At 43.1% G+C, this 15,578-nt stretch overlaps 1 protein-coding gene across 3 annotated transcripts in view; it reads left to right on the forward strand.

Moving 5' to 3' along the window:
* Positions 1-15,578, forward strand: part of WIPF1 (WAS/WASL interacting protein family member 1) — a 179,749-nt gene that overhangs the window by 15,283 nt on the left and 148,888 nt on the right. The window contains exon 1 of one of the 3 annotated variants that reach the window (XM_068245475.1): positions 12,544-12,603. The exons of the other annotated variants lie outside the window; for them this stretch is intronic. The gene's annotated coding sequence lies outside the window, so the exon portion shown is untranslated. Of the gene's footprint in view, positions 1-12,543; positions 12,604-15,578 lie in introns of those variants that run through there. 3 annotated transcript variants of the gene reach the window in all.

Here is a 15,578-nt window from a genome sequence, read left to right on the forward strand (position 1 = left end):
GATTTTTTTTCAATATTGTTTTACGTGGGAAAGGTTTTCAACTTGCATGTGTTAAATCAAAACATAGGGCTGGTGCACACCAGAGCGGTTCTGAAGCGTTTTTTAAAACGCTTGCAGGGGGAAAACCGCTTGCCTAATGAAAGTGAATGGGATGGTGCACACTAGAGCAGCTAGTTTTTTCCACAAACGCAAACTCGGGGGCTGCAGCATTTTTTAGATTTCTGAGGCGTTTCTGCCTCAATGTTAAAGTATAGGAAAGTTGCAAACTGCTCTGAAAAAACGCTAGATCAGAGCGGTTTTCCAGGCGTTTTTGTTACAGAAGCTGTTCAGTAATCGCTTTACTGTAACAATATTTGTAATCTGCTACACAAAAAATGCTGCAAAAACCGGTAGGCATGTTTAGAAAATCTCTCTGTACATAGTTACACAGTTATTTTGGTTGAAAAAAGACATACGTCCATCGAGTTCAACCAGTACAAAGTACAACTCCAGGCCGTCCCCCACATACCCCTGTTGATCCAGAGGAAGGCGAAAAAACCCCCACAAGGCATGGTCCAATTAGCCCCAAAAGGGAAAAATTCCTTCCTGACTCCAGATGGCAATCAGATAAAATCCCTGGATCAACATCATTAGGCATAACCTAGTAATTGTAGCCATGGTTGTCATTCAACGCAAGGAAAGCATCTAAGCCCCCTTTAAATGCAGGTATAGAGGTTGCCATAACGACTTCCTGTGGCAATGCATTCCACATCTTAATCACTCTTACTGTAAAGAACCCTTTCCTAAATAAATGGCTAAATTTATACAGACCAGTCCTGGAGGGGTCAAGGGGCGGAGCTGACCCATAGTGTGCTGCCAGGGAGACAGATAGGAAAGCTCATCCGCCAAGCTATTATATTGCCCTCTGATGTATTTATACATGTTAATTAGATCTCCTCTAAGGCATCTTTTCTCTAGACTAAATAAACCCAGTTTATCTAACCTTTCTTGGTTAGCGAGACCTTCCATCCCACATATCAATTTTGTAGCTCGTCTCTGCACCTGCTCTAAAACTGCAATATCTTTTTTGTAATGTGGTGCCCAGAACTGAATTCCATATTCCAGATGTGGCCTTACTAGAGAGTTAAACAGGGGCAATATTATGCTAGCATCTTGAGTTTTTATTTCCCTTTTAATGCATCTCAAAATTTTGTTCGCTTTAGCTGCAGCGGCTTGGCATTGAGTACGATTATTTAACTTGTCGTCGATGAGTACTCCTAAGTCCTTCTCCAAGTTTGATGTCCCCAACTGTATCCCATTTATTTTGTATGGTGCTAGACCATTGGTACGACCAAAATGCATGACTTTACATTTGTCAACATTGAACTTCATCTGCCATGTATGTGCCCATATAGCCATCCTATCCAGATCCTGTTGCAATATGACACTATCTTCAGTTGATGATTCCCCACTGCTAACAGTGGGGCCACTGCTAACAGTCTCCCATTTTGAGTACGATCCATTGACCACAACTCTTTGTTTTCTGTCCATTAGCCAGTTCCCTATCCATGCACACAAACTCTTCCCCAGTCCTTGCATCCTCAACTTTTGCACCAGACTTCTGTGGGGAACAGTGTCGAAGGCCTTTGCAAAGTCCAAGTATATCACATCTACAGCATTCCCAATATCCATATTAGCATTCACTACCTCATAAAAGCTGAGCATGTTAGTCAAACAGGACCTGTCTTTAGTAAACCCATGTTGATGCTGAGAAATAAGATTATTTTCTACTATGAAGTCATGTATAGTATCTCTTAGTAACCCCTCAAATAGTTTGCATACAACTGATGTTAAGCTTACAGGTCTATAATTTCCTGGATCTGATTTTTTGCCCTTCTTAAATAATGGGAAAACGTGGGCTGTACGCCAATCCACTGGGACTCTGCCAGTTGCAAGAGTCACAAAAGATAAGATGAAGGGGCTTAGCTATAACTGAACTTAATTCCCTTAGGACCCGAGGATGCATGCCATCCGGGCCAGGTGCCTTGTCTATTTTTAATTTATTTAGTCTTGCCTTCACTTCTTCATGCGTTAAGTATTTAATATTACAGTTAGAAGATTGAGACTCTTCTGCCTCTGTAATTTGCAACAGTGCTGTTTCCTTTGTGAAGACAGAAGCAAAGAAAGCATTTAATAACTCTGCCTTACCTTGGTCATCCACCATTGAGTTCCCACCCTCATCTTTTAGGAGTCCTATACAGTCAACCTTTCTTTTTTTAGAGTTGATGTACTTGTAAAACTTTTTTGGGTTAGATTTGATATCCCTAGCGATTTGATTTTCAGCTTTGATCTTTGCCAGCCCAATTTCTTTTTTACAATTTTTATTGCACTAATTGTTTAGTGCAGCCTCGGTCCCCTCCTGTTTTAGGACCTTATAGGCATTCCTTTTCCTCTTCATTTTATCCCTAACCTTTCTATTCATCCATAGAGGCCTTTTTTTATGCCTAGAATCGCTCTGAAAATCTGCTTCAAAAACCTCTAGCGTTTTGCAGATCTGCTAGAGGTTTTTGGTGTGCACTGGGCCATAGTGGGTGTTTTATTTATGACTTTATATAGTGCTGATATCTTCTCAGGGCCTGATTACTGACCAAGCAACCTAAAAGGGGCCTACTGCAGGTCTCCATGAGGCTTGCTGCAGGGGCACCCTGAACCCCCACTGGGCCCTAACCAATTGCTTGGCCACTAATCCTGCCCTGCGTCTTCTGCACTACTTTTTACCAATTACAGAGTTATACAATTACTGTGAACAGGAGGCGGACCTCCGGTTACAAAGCAGATGCTTACTTAAGAAGAAGGTCGCCGCTGGATCCTGTAGAGGTTTCCCATGTCCTCCTCATGCTGCAGTTGCCTGAACAGAATAGATCAGGCTCCTCTTCATGCGGGTGCATGGCTGCGTCTGCACAGTAGCATATACGCGAGCAGCTCCAGCTTACTGCGTAGGGGTGGCCATGCTCATGCAGGAGTAGTATGGAGGAGCTCGTGCATGAGGACAAGTGCGGTCTGGATCTTAAGTCCTAGAAAGCTCTTTGTGGAGGGTAGATGAGCAGCAGCGTTGGTCTGTAGGATGGTGTCGGAAGTCTCTACAGCAGGGGGTGTCAAACTCTATCACATAAGGGGCCAAAACCTAATCCAAGTTGCGGGCCTAATTGTTAAGATTTAACGTTTATTGAGCTGTTGCAAACAAAGTAGTGTAACTATAGTGGGGAGGGCCCTGTATAGATGCTTGCTCCTCCCCCTTCTGCAGAGTGGAGTGGCGTAATATTTACTTGCTCCAGTGCTGCTTCGGGTCTCCTCTGTTATTCCTGGAAACTACATGCTCTATGCTGCATACCTCACTCCAGATGCATGTCGTGATTGGGAGCTGAAGATGTGCAAGCAAAGAGCTTGCAGCTACCAGGAAGAACAGAAGAGATCTGACACAGCACATGAGCAGGTAAATGCTTTACTGTTCTGCTATGCTACTCTGCAATGTGGGTGCCAGAGGGGAAATTGTGTAGGTGTCTGCGTGTGTTTTACCAGCCACATGGGAGGTTTGGATCCAAGAAGGGACCCCATGCTAGTTGCACTGGGGGAGGCCCATGGATTGTTGCTGCACTTCTGCTAGAACTGACAATCATTCAACAAGAAATACTGTCATCGGTGTCCTGCTTTGAATAGGAAGGCAGTGTACTGTTAGTTTCTTACTGCTTACAATTGAAGCTCTCGAGGGCCACATAAAATAAGGGCCAGTTTCGGCCCGCAGGCCTTGAGCTTGACACCAGTTCTGTACAAGATCCAGAGGCCTTGTTCTTAGGCAAGGGGTTTTGACCTGACCTTGGGTACATTTTAACTGTCCCTTAGAAGAGCTAACTGGTTAATCCCTGGTGGGCCTGAATGATTTTAGGAAAAAATTGCATTGAGCGATTTTTGTCCAAAATTGCTATTTTGATTTGATTCGTGATTTCCTTCAAGCTTTGTTTCCCCTCTGTGCCTCTCTGTCTTTTTGTGCACCCTCTGTGTCCCCTCGGTATCTCTTTGTGCCCATTTTGTCTCTGTGCCCACCCTGTCTCTCTGTGTGTTCTCTCTGTGCCCGCTCTGTTTCTGTGTGCCCCCTCTAGCCCTCAAGCTGCAACAGTGATTGACATACTTTCCAGCATGAGTCCATCGATGCCTGTCTATCCTCTTTGCCTCCTGCAGGCTCTAATGCACTGCATACTTTACTGTATGTCATGTGACATACAGAAACCAGGAAGTATGCCGTGCACAAGAGCCAGCAGACGGCGATAGAGGACAGTCAGTGTTAGACTTGTGCGGAAGGTATGTCCAACGCTGCCGATGCTGCGGGCCCCACCCACCGGGACTTGTGGGAGGGAGTTTGAAGCCGCTTCTTCAAACTTCCCCATGTGGAAACTATGTCATTGCGGAAATCACCACTTTGATGATTTCTAAATCATGATCTTGGTGATCACGATTTCGGTTTAAATTCGATTTATCATTAAGGCCTAATCCCTGACATAGTCTATTGTCACTACTCACCACTTGCCCACCCATGTGACCAAAAGAGGAGGGATTCAGGCAGACTGTGTGAGCAGGCAGCTGTCCAGTGCATCTCTCAATGGGCTTGATTCACTAAGACGAATAGCATGCCTTATCAGAGTAGCATAGAGAGCGCTACGAACTTATGCCTAATTGGCAATCCACTCATCCTGCCCTGAGCCCCTGTGGGTTCGTAGCGTTCACTATGCTACTCTGATAAGGTGTGTTAACTCTGATAAGGCATGCTATTTGTCTTGGTGAATCAAGCCCAATATGTTACTGCATGGATAGTTGAGTTACTGGCTGTTAAATACAGAACACTTTTTTGCTTGATTTACCGAATACTTTAATCTTTGTGAATTGCAATTTCTTGAGGTATTTAGCACACAAGTCGGTAATTTACCTCACTTGTTGGAAGTTTTGGTTTTCAGTGCAGTAATAGGTTTAGTGAATTGGCATTTGGCAAGGTGATCAATAAAATCAGCTGTTTTCTGCATTACGGAATGCAGTAATGCTTAGCGAATTGAGGCCTTTATCTATGTTTCTATGTTCTCTCGGTCAGACTAATAGTGTGTACACACTTGAAAGATAAATGAAAGTTCTTAGACCAATTTTACCCCCTTCCATGTAGTATGAGAGCCATACCCTACAGTCTATTCTATGGAGCTGAACTCCCCATCAGATAAAAATCTTAGCAAGATGCTGCACACAAAGATGCTGTACACCATTCAAAAGATCAGTATCTGCAAAAGATCTGTTCCTGCAAAAGATCCGTCCCTGCAAAATGCATTCATAGTCTATGAGATCAGCAGATCCTCATACACACCTTGTTTAACAGACATTCATCTGCAGATCTGAAAATCCATCCTGGTGGATCTGATCTGTAGATGATTGTCCATTAAACAAGGTGTGTATGAGGATCTGCAGATATCATAGACTATGAACGGATCTTTTGCAGGAGCTGATCTTTTGCAGATACTGATCTGTTGCATGTGTACAGTATCTTTGTGTGCAGCATTTTGCAAAGATGGGGAGTTCAGCTCAATAGAATAGACTGTGTAGGTATGGTTCTCCTACTACATGGAAGGTGGTAAAATTGGTCTGTGATCTTTCAAGTGTGTATGTAGCATAAGGCAAACATTATTTGCGCTTACGATTCGTGATCCCTGGATGCTATAAAAAAAGAAGAAAAACGCAGCATGCAGTACCGATTAAAAGTACCGATGTAAAATTGAGTCAAAATTGCACTTCTGAATTGCATGTAGTGTGCAAGAGGCCTCAGGCTTGATTCACACTTTGTGAAATAAAAAATTGATCTGTTCTCTCATTCAAATGGATCAGTTTTTTACATTGTGCATCAGTGTTTCATCTGGCTTTCTGAACAGTTATATTCGCTACCTGCTCACCGCGTTCTCCCGCTGCTGCCGCCGCCTCCATGAAGTTTTGTCCTCAGACCCCTCTACCATCGTTTGTTTGGGTCCCGGCATGCTAGAAATGCCTGTATACCAATCCCGAGGCCCCAGCAGAATCATCTCCGGCTCCCATTGGTTGCAATAGACCAATGGGAATCATCCCTCCTCAGGGAGGAGTTTCATTGGTCCAAGGAGAATCCTCCTAGGGAGGGCATTGGTATAGATTCAGGCTTTTCTTTTAGGCCAGTTTTACACTTGGCTAGTGCGATTTTGGTGCAATGCTCCACCCTCCGCACATCACACTCCACTAATTGTCATTCATGTGACTCTGCAGCGGCGTGCGCTGACAGGGCCATATGCATAGAGTGCGCCACGCCCTTTGCCGCCCCTCACCCTTTTTCATGTGTTGATCATCATTTTCAGCCTCCTCTTTCATATATAGCAACCTCTTTCATGTTCAGGTGCCCCTTTAAGCTGCAGCTGCCCAAGGCCCGGACCTTTGTTGCCTTTCCAGAAATCCGGCCCTAATCACCTAGGACAATGATGGCTAACCTTGGCACTCCAGCTGTGACAAAACTACAAATCCCATCATGCCTCTGCCTCCCTGAGTTGTGCTTAGAGCTGTCAGAGTATTGCAATGCCTCATGGGACTTGTAGTTCCACCACAGCTGGAGTGCCAAGGTTAGCCATCACTGACCTAGGAGAAAACTGAGAAGAAAAGGTGAATTGGATTTGGCCCAATATGTTTCAGTGATATATAATCTAACCTCTTGTGTTTGCAGCACACCACATATTATTGTGAATGCCAGCTGTAAGGCCAAAATGGAACTGAGAAGACAGCTCCTTGATACAGTTTTACCAAATAATCCCAATTTCCAAAGTATTGAAGTGTCTGCACACAACATGCTTTTCATTTTGTGCTAATTGCTGATCCTGTAGAATTAGTCAGAGACAGCTGAGCGGCTGAAGGGTGGAAGAGAGCACAAGCACATCGCTCTCTTACCACACTGCACAATGCCTCTTAAAGTGCCAGGACAGCTGTGTGGAATCTCACAGCTGCTTCTCTCAGGCAGCTGAAAATATTCTCATGCTGATTAATATACTGATGTAGGGATATTAAAGGGGGCCACTGACGTAATGTCGGGTAAATCATTGCATGTCTTGCTTAAGTTAATAGCAGTGTTGTGTATTAAAGAAAAACTTAACCTAGGGGTAGAAAAGGTCTGAATGGAGGTGAGTGAGGGAATACCGTCAATACTAAAGAGGTCAATCTGAATTGGTCTGCAGATGTTTTCCAAAATTTGACAGATGCCCGACAGACCAGGACACTCCAGTGACTGGAGATGGTATCAATTTTGTATTACTATCAGTTACACTGCAGCCTTTATTAGCAGCACAATGGTGTAGTGGTTAGCTCTCTATCGCCTTGCAGCTGGGACCCAGGTTCGAATCCCTGCCAGAGGCCCTATCTGCATGGAGTTTGTATGTTTTCCGTTAAATGGCTTCCCCTTACTTTGTATGTATATGTGTATGTATATGTGTATGTGTATGTGTATATATGTGTGTGTGTGTGTGTGTGTGTGTATGTGTGTGTGTATATGTGTGTGTGTATATATATGTATATATATGTGTGTGTGTGTGTGTGTGTGTGTGTGTGTGTATATATATATATATGTATGTATATATATATATGTATATATATATATATATATATATATATATATATATATATATATATATATATATATATATATATATATATATATATATATATATATATATATATATATATATATATATATATATATATATATATATATATATATGTATATGTATGTGTGTGTATGTATATATATATATATATATATATACACACACACACACACACACACACACACACACACACACACACACACACACACACACACACACACACACACACACACACACACACACACACACATATATATATATAATGTATGTGTGTATACATACATACATACATACATACATACATACATACATACATACGCAATGCATATAGGGTAGGGATTAGATTGTGAGCCCCTCTGAGGGATGGTTAAGTGACAAGACGATATACTGTATACCCTAAACAGCGATGTGGAAGATGTCAGCGCTAAATTATAATTAATGTAGCATATGTTGTTATAATCTTCTTAGGCCTCATTCACACTGGAGCGATTCACTAGCGATATCAGCAACTTTTTCAATCGCTGGAGATCGCTAGCATTTTGAAAAGCACTACTGCAGTGTAATGTGTATGGCAGTGTTTGCACTTAGTGATCACCAGCAATTTGCAATTTGTTCAAATCACAAAAGCGCTGCATGCAGCATTTTTTTTTTTTACCGATTTGCGCTTTGTTATAGAATCTCAAAACACAATCGTTCCAAAATCGCTTTACATTGCACTGAAAAATGGCTTTGCAAAATGCTAGTGATTTTACTAGCATTTTTGGAATCCTAGTGTGAAGGAGGTCCTAGTTTGATTACATTTCTAGAGCTGTGCACATCTATGAGGGACTGGAATATTTGTGTTCCACAGGCACACCTCACCCTTATAATTGTGATCACACTGTATGCATTGCTGAGCATATTTCAGCAATGCATATAGTGCACAATATGCAAGAACATCCGAAGTGCATAGACTGCACTTATAGTTCCACTTTGCTGTGTGCATTATCGTAACATACTGCTGCATGCATGATATTATTAATAATTTTTATTTTGTCTAAACGCAGTGTCTAGGTCAGTGTCGGTGAATAGGAACCGCAGCGCAACATAGAGCAATACAGGTGCCATGTGTTGCATTGTGTGAACTAGGCCTAAGGCCTCTTGCTCACGTACCGCGAATCCAGATGTATTTTTGGGGAAGGTGATGCTCCATAATCCGCAGGGGCATCAGAAGTGCTTAGACTGCACCGTCTGATGTCCCCACCAATGCATTGCGATTTATACAGAATTGCAAAACTTAGCTGAAAACTCCATTGTGATTTCCATTCATTGTAATGATTGGAAAATGCAATGGCACTTGCGTGTCCCAATGCCCTTAGCCCTTTCAGTACCAGCTGTCTCTGGCTCCTTAAGGACCAGAGACCGCTGGTACAAAAAACTGGCGCATACCAACGAATCGCCGCTAACTCCTTCCATGTACTGCAATCCTGTCGCCTCAGCCCGCCCCCCCCCCCCTTTGCTCTGCCATGTCTATGATGGCAGAGCTCTGTGAGCTGATCAGGAGCCAATTTTATTGGCTCCTGACCCTGAGATCAATGTGAGCCAATGAGATTTGCTCACATTGATGACAGGTCATGTGGCTCACAGGGCAAGTGAGCTGCGGTGGGGAGAGAGCAAAGGGAGCAGCGAGAGTGCACGTCGGTGGTGGTAAGTCAAAGCTAAGCTGTGTCAGGAATAACAGCCTCCAAACGGCGCAGATTTCTATTCGCATCACCCAAAAGGAGTTAAAGAGGAACTTTAACCACAATCCAAAAACATTCGTAGAAAAAAAAATTCATACAATGTACTGGAAAGGTTAAGATGTAAAAAAAGACTATCACTATAACTAACAGAATCATTGCTATCTGTTGGTTCACCCTAACCTCCTTTTTTGTGTGGCTTTAATAATATGCTTATCTAATGACAGTAGTTTTTGCCTACTTTTGAGGATTTAATGGAAATGTGACTATGTACATTCGCTACACTCAGATTAAAGCGGACCCAAACCAAACATTTTTTTTTATTCAAAATATTTAGTTGCACCACGATGACGCATACAGAGATAAATAAACACTCCTTCAAGCCTATGAGCATTTCAGTGCCTGCTTTTCACCCTTCTCTTTTCATAACTAGGGTTATACAGGTGGCAGCCATTAACAATTTATCCTTTGCTGGACACCACCTACTCCACCAATTTGCCGGATTCTGTCCCGGCAATATATATATGAAATCTGTTTTCTAAATTATAATAATAAATGGCAGCCTTTTTTCAACTGCATGATGACAAATATAAAATATTTTTTACATTTATTGGAGGAACGAATGACTATTTTATATTTGTCCAATATATGAATATATATTGGACAATATACGAATATATGATGAATATATACGACTATATGAACCAATGAATTGGTTGAAAAAAGGCTGCTATTTATTATTATAATTTAGAAAACAGATTTCATTTCTAAATTCTTCTATTTTTAATTTGGGTCCACTAAGTAAAATTAAGTACAATCCTGCAGCGTCAAAAGGAAAATAGCCATCAGCTCAGTTTTGATGACTTGACGCAGGTATACCTTCTTTGCTTGTATATCCAGGGCTGTGGAGTCGGTACAAAAAAATCATCTAACTCCGACTCCTCAGTTTATGAAACCTCCGACTCCTGGTACCCAAAAAATGTCTCTGACTCCTTAGTGTGAGGGCTCGTTTCCACTATAGCGAATCCGCATGCAGGCACCGCATGCGGATTCGCATAGTCAATACAAGTGGATGGGATTGTTTCCACTTGTGCGGGTGCGTTTTGGCGTGCGGGGGAAATCTGCACGGTACAGCCGTCAGATTTCGCATGCGGCAGGAATGCGGGCGAATCGCCCGCAATGCTTTTAATAGGGAAATCGCATGCGGCTTTGTCATGCGGATTTCCCCGCGATTTCGCGTGCGATTTCGCATGTAAAGCTATGGAGCTTTACACAGGCAGTGACATGGTTAAATTCGCCTGGCTCCTTGCCATGCGAAATCGCAGGGAAAGCCGCATGCGGAAACGCATCCGCATGCAATTTCGTCCGCGGTGGAATCCAGGCGATTCCGCACCGCAACAGTGGAAACGAGCCCTGAAACTTACCAGGGCTGCGGATTTTGTACAAAAATACTCAGACACTTGACTCCTCAGTTTATGAAACCAAGGACTCCAGGTACCTTCGACTCCACAGTTCCAAGACCTTCCTTACTTATCAAGTCAAAATGTCATAAAAATGTTTGCTTGTCTTGCAAAGCGCTCTTAAAGCAAATTACTTCAAGGTTTTCCTGTAGTGCAGAAACAAGGCTGGTAAGGCTGTATAGCCCTTTGTCCTGATTGGCCATCAGCATGCTGCAGATTTATATGTAAACAGCAGTTATTTGTGGAAATGCAAATGTTACCGTTCAATGATATTTTGTAGCTTACTTTTTTCATAGCTTGACTTCAGATTTACTTGTGCAGCAGTGTTTGTCTCTCTCCGACCCCAAACCACCCCCTCCCTTTATTTTTTTCCTGCTCAGTACAATTGCCCTCAAAATACTCTTAACATTACCGTCACATGACATCTACATGTGTGTAAGCAGAACTACAAAGTAACTTATGTGTGAAAAGATTTAGTTTAACCTCAAACTTGAAATATGAGAAGAGCAAAAGAATAAAAAACTGTATTGGTCATCCTTGTTTCTTCTTTCTGGTAACTGAGGATCTGTCGCCATAACAGGAAGAGAAAGGATGTGCACATAATTCTACAGAAAGTAAACCTTGTGAGGAGAGAGAGAACGCAGGGCCGGCTCTGCTTTGTGTACCTTCAAAGACCACATTGTACAGGAACTGGATTGCGGTGCTTTAGCTGTGCTCTGTAATGTGATGCAACTGTGCTGCTATAGACAGATGAGGAAGGCAAGGTAAACGTTTGGTTTCAGTTTTCAAATCAGACCTGAGAAAAATACATACTTTTTGAAGTTACCGCTAGCAAAATCTGTCTGTCAATTATTTCTATGTCCAGGGATGAAGGTCCCTGAAGTCAGGGTGAAGAAGCACAGTGAATTTAAAGAGGAACTTCACTGTACATGGTGAAAAAATTGCTTATGTCTACAATAATTCAGTTAGTGTTTGCCCATTGTAAAATGTTACCTCACCCTGATTCACCATCTTAAAGGAAACCTGAGATAAAATTATTAAAGCAATTATACTTACCTGGGCCTTCCTTCAGACCCATTTAGGCCATTGGCTCCCTCAATGTCCTCCCGGGCCACTCCGATCAGCAGCTGGCCGGCCCGGCCTCTTCTTCCAGTTGCCGCGAGTCCTGCTGTACTGCGCATGCATGAGTTGGCTATGCGCACCCATCCCAGGAAGAGTTAGGTGCAGTACACTCAGACAATGGGAGCATAATGGCGTGTGTGTAGTACAGCACGACTGAACCGACTGGCAGAAGATACCAGGCTGGTCAGCAAGGGTTGGAACAGCCCAGGAGGACTATAAGGGAGCCAGCAACCTAAAGGGGGGCTGAAGCGAGCCCCAGGAAAGTATAAATGTTTTTCATCTTGGGTACACTTTAAAATGTATCCGAGATGCTGGCAGCTGCTCTAGGGGAGAAGACTGCGTGATATCATAGCCTAGGCTAAACATCACTGGGATGGGCGGAGTTACATAGCAATATACAGAATTGTATAGATATATGAAGCATTTCTGACAATGAAACCTAGACAACTGAAGTGAGAAGAATATGGAGGCTGCAATAATCTTGTCCTTTTTTTTAGGCAACTGGTATTGCTTAAAAGGAAATAAATATGGCAGCCGTCCTTTAAGCTTCTGAGCTTCCCCACTTGTGAAGGAAACTCAACCTATCAAAGTGCAGCTGTAGTGTGTCAGTGATTGAACATGATGGTAAGGCTGGATGTTGTGCGTGCTCTTGTACCACATTGTATTTGCCCTTCCCTACTGTGCCTGACACAAAAATTGTTCCCTCTCCTCCTATTTTCACCACTAATTTCTCTTCTCTCTTGTGTAACATGCTAACCTTGACCTCTCGCCAACTTATGAACTCCACCATTCTTTATAGACCTAACCCAAACCTTACATCAAACCAACTTTACCTGATATAGCCTTAATTCATGCCCCTTCATCCTTAAGCCTGTATAAGAAATCAGTTTTACTCACCTGGGGCTTTTACCACCCCCTGCAGCCGTCCAGTGCCCTTGCAGTCACTCGCGGATTCTTCTGTCCCACGCCGCCAGCTAGTTTCGTTTTCAGCCGACAGGCTTGCTGCGCCCGCGCAGGCCTGGCCACGCGTCTCCTTCTACGCATTCCCATCCACAATGGCACCCTGCGCAGGACGCTACTGCGGACGGGAAGACTATGCGTGGCCAGGCCTGTCGCCGAAAACGAAACTAGCTGGCAGTGGGGACAGGAGGATCCGAGGGTGACTGCAGGGGACTGGTGGAAGCCTCTGGTGAGTAAAACTTTTTTTTTTTTTTTAAATTTTTTTTTATATATGACAAGCTTAAGTGTCACTTTAATGCACACCTGACCTGAGGCAAGGCTCTCTGAGATAAGCACAAAGGTATGTTCATGCATTGTCTGTTCCTCTCCTCAGACACAGAACACGTTTGCTACTGTGATTTGGTGGGATCTAAACTAATAGGCCAATCACAAAGGCAGGAAAAATGCAACATGCTTTTGTGATTGCCCAAAATTTGAAGCACAACGGTGAATACAAAGGAAGAGTATTTTCCATGTTAATTACAGTCAGAGGCGTATCTAGAGGGGTGCAGACATGGCTTGTGCCACGGGCGCCACAGCACAATGGGCTCCATGTTTGCCCTGTGCTGTGCCGCCATGCCTGCTCCTGTGTGGCATCGCCCTGCCTGCCTCCATGCCTCCATGTCATTCAGACCTCAGATCAGATTAACTCTTATCTGGGGAACATGACTTAACTTATGTATGTAGGGCGCACTTGGCTTAGTGTTAGAAAAGAGGACAGAGAGTGAATAACTAATAAAATTAAAAAAGTAACCTCAGAAATATCCTGAGCCTAAACTCAAAAGCAACCATAACACATGTATGCAAGAAAGGATGTTGTTTTTAGAAGAGAAGGGGGCTCTGAGTGAGGAAGGGGGGCGCAATTTCAGTATTTGCCATAGGCGCTATATTACCCAGATACGCCCCTGATTACAGTGCCCTCTGAAAGTCACAGCCGATCTGAAAACCTGATCAAAATGTGGCCGGTGTAAAAGGGCCCTTTTGTAACCAAGCAACTGTGGCTGCATGTGTGCATTACCGGTATATTACGTTTGCATGTCTATATGCAATAAGAGTGAACAGTGTATCATAAACCTATTTTAGTGAACAATTAAATAGAAACTACTGAAAACTGCTTACAGTATGTTTTTCTTGAACACCATGTTTCACGGAGGCCTGCATCGAGCTTGCAGTGGAAAACTTGGAATTTTCTGACTTAGGTCAAATTTCTTGGCATGTCTTTTAGCAAACCAGTAATACAGAGATCAAGGTTGGGGAGAATATTGTGTAAAAACTGAATGTGTGTTTTTAGTGAAACACAGATAAAAAAAAATGTCCACAAATGTTAACACGGCACAAATCAAAACACCTTCTTTGGATCCCACAGACCCCTCTAACTATCGTCCAGTTTGCTTCCAAACTGCTGAAACAACATATCTATTCAGAACTGTCTGACTTCCTGTCTACTAACTTCTTGTTAGACCCTCTCCAGTCTGTCTCCCTCACTTTTCCACTGAAACTGTCCTCACCAAACAGACTTCCTCATTGCAAAATCCAAAGACCAATTTACTGTACTAATACTCCTTGACCTCTCCATTGTCTTTGGCACTGTTGATTACTCTCTGCTTCGCCAGACACTCTCTCGTCGCTGGGTTTCAAAGGTATAGCACGTTATTGGATTAGCTCCTACCTGTCTGAACAGTCTTTCACTGACTCCTATTCTAACATTAACTCTTCTTCATGCCCGCTATCTGTTGGTGTACCAAAAGGCTTAGTTCTAGGACCTCTTCTCCATCTATACTCATGACCTGGGACAATTATTATGCTTTTTTGGTTTCCAGTATCACCTCTATGCTGATGGCATGCAAATATAGCTCAGCTCCTGACCTCACTGCACTATTATCTAGAGTCTGCTGATTCTGCATTCATTTCAAAATGTTTCCTAAAACTTGACGTGAACAAAACAGAAATTGTGATATTTCCTCCATCTCGCGATGCTCCCCCCCACCTATAGTTACAATTGATGAAGAAAATACCCCAATAACCTCAACTCCTAAAGCTGTCTGTCTGGGGGTGACTCTGAGCTCTCAGCCACATTTCAACCACATATTAATACATTAACAACCTCCTGCTATTTCCATATCAGAAATATATCCAGAATTTGTCCCTTCCTTACATAAGAGGCTATAAAAATGCTTGTACCTGATCTAATCTCGTACCGTCTTAATTACTGTAACACCCAACTCTGCGGTCTACCAAAAAACAGACTGGCACCTCTCTAGTCCCTACTGAACTCTGCTGCTTCTCATCCACCTCTCCTCCCGCTCCTCTGATGCTGCCCCTCTCTGCTAATCCCTCCATTGCCTCCAGTCACCGAAAAGATCCAGTTCACATTACACAAGTTGCCGACCATATTTTGGCAATGCTTCTAGGAGGCCGACACGCACCAACATCAGAAGTGCATAGACTTCACTGTCTGATGTTCACACTGCATGCGTTCCAGACCAGCGCGGTGCGTGAACGCATGCTGCACGCATTTTTGCCAAAACGCGTAGCTGACCTATTCACTACAGTGAATGGGATCAGCCACGCAACGCATGCAAACACAGATAATGTGCAAT

This window comes from Hyperolius riggenbachi, chromosome 7 (assembly GCF_040937935.1).
Source record: "Hyperolius riggenbachi isolate aHypRig1 chromosome 7, aHypRig1.pri, whole genome shotgun sequence".
NCBI classification, from domain to species: Eukaryota; Metazoa; Chordata; class Amphibia; order Anura; family Hyperoliidae; genus Hyperolius; species Hyperolius riggenbachi.